Source organism: Dasypus novemcinctus, chromosome 23, assembly GCF_030445035.2.
Source record: "Dasypus novemcinctus isolate mDasNov1 chromosome 23, mDasNov1.1.hap2, whole genome shotgun sequence".
NCBI classification, from domain to species: Eukaryota; Metazoa; Chordata; class Mammalia; order Cingulata; family Dasypodidae; genus Dasypus; species Dasypus novemcinctus.
In genome coordinates this window covers 14,841,314-14,843,604 of record NC_080695.1, presented here as the reverse complement: position 1 = coordinate 14,843,604, position 2,291 = coordinate 14,841,314, and positions in this window count along the sequence as shown.

Here is a 2,291-nt window from a genome sequence, read left to right as displayed (position 1 = left end):
TCCCATGAAGCAACATTCTTTAAACATATACATGCCTGTCTTTTGTCTACCCTGGACCTGCTGAACCAGGTAGGGATACTAACTTTATTACTTTACAGGCTGAAAATACCTTTCCATTTTCTGTGATTTGGAATCAGAATGATTTGGATTAGAGTTCCATATCTGTTACTTGCTAATGATGTGATATAGGGCAATTTACTTGACCTCTCCAGCCTCAGTAACCTCATACGTTTAATGGCAAGAAAAGGGTTATCTGAGATTCTGTGGGTATTAGTCGTGAATATTAGTCCCAAGCAATAGAAACTGACTCTGAATGATATAAGCAGAAAATAATTTCATGGAGAGGATATTTGGAAGCCAACAGAATCAATGAGATAAAGAAGAAAAGAAAAAAAAAAGAATCAGTGAGAGCAGTAAAGAACTAGACTTGGAGACGATACCCCCATATTTACCTACTGCCAACTTGTCCACCCAACTTGTCCAAGCAGAGGCCAATAACAGAATTTATCTAATGGGGAGTAGATGATTTAGGTTAAGAATTTGCAGAAAGGGAAGTGGATGTGGCTCAACTGATAGAGTGTCTACCTACCATATGGAGGGCCCAGGGTTTGATACCCAGGGCCTCCTGACCTGGGTGGTGAGCTGGCCCATGTGCAGTGCTGCCGTGCGCAAGGAGTGCCGTGCCACGCAGGGGCATCCCGGCATAGGGGAGCCCCACACACAAAGAGTGTGCCCTGCAAGGAGAGCCGCTCCATGTGAAAAAGCACAGCCTGCCCAGGAGTGGCACGGCACACATGGAGAACTGACACAGCAAGATGAGGCAACAAAAAAGAGACACAGATTCCCGGTACTGCTGATAAGGATAGAAACGGTCACAGAAGAGCACACAGCGAATGGACACAGAGAGCGGACAACTGGGGGCGGGGGAAGGGGAGAGAAATAAATTAAATAAAAAAAAAATCTTAAAAAAAAAATTAACCTTCCCAGGACCATGCAAACTCTATATACTTTTTAACAGAAAAGTTCCTTGAAACAGTTTTCTTTACTGTATGTTTCCACTTTATCTGCTCCCATCCTCTCCTAAGCCAAATTCAGTTGGCTTTTATGACCATCAAACTATTGAAGCCATAATGTGAAAGTCACAAACGGCCTCCATGTTGTCACACCGAATAGCCAATTTTCAGATCACTGAACAGCATTTGACACAGTTGATCATGTTTTCCTTCTTGAAACACTTTCTTCACTGGATTTCCTGGACACTATAATTTTTTTTAACTCCAAAGTCATTGGTCCTTGATTTTAGTCCTCTTTGCTTGAATCTTCTCATCCTAGTAACATCTAAATGTTGGATTGCCCCAGGTTAGTCCTCAGACCTCTTCCTATTTTCACTCAAGTAAGTACCCAAATTATCTCATACAGTGTCATTAATTTAATTAATATAAATGGAAATATATCCATTCTTACCTTTCCTTTAAATTTCAAACTTGCTACTCTACATTTCTACTTAAATGTCTAATAACAAATCAAATCGGGTATGTCCAAAAACAAAATAACCACCAAATCTATCTGTCCCTCTGGTGTTCCCATTCCAGTAAATGATACCAACATTGACCCAGTTGTTCAGGTAAAAACCTTAGAGTTATTGACATCCCTTTCTCTCACAATGCATGTCATGTTGGCTTTATTTCTAAAATATACTCCAAATATGACCATGCATTGCCACTTCCACTACCATATCTTTCTTGGACTGTTACAATAGACTCTAACTCATGTCCCACCTGCTCTTACCCTCCACATAGTAGCTAGAATGACCCCTTCAAAACATAGATCATTCCATTACCCTATTAAAAACTCTTCACAATCTCTACGTCACACTTAGATGAAACCAGAATTACTTATCTGAGCTTGAAAGGCCCTGGCCACCTCTCCCAGCTCCTCTCCCATAACTGCATTCAAGTCACTTTAGCCCCCTTGCTGTTTCTTGAATATGGCAGCTCCCAGTTGACCAGAACCTTTGCACGTATTAATCACCAAGCACTGGAAGTGCTTAGATACTCTCTCATTTCCTTTTGGTCTCTTCTCAGATGTAATTTTGCCCAAAAAATGCTTTCCTGACTGCAATATCTACACAGCACTCTTCATTCTCTGTCCCCTTCTCTTACTTTATTTTTTAGTACTCTTTAGCATGATATTGCATAATATTGTCATAGTATATTATATTTACTGTCTGTGTTACTACAATGTCAGCTCCATGAGGTCCATGAGCCTGGTACAGAGCAAATGCTCAATAA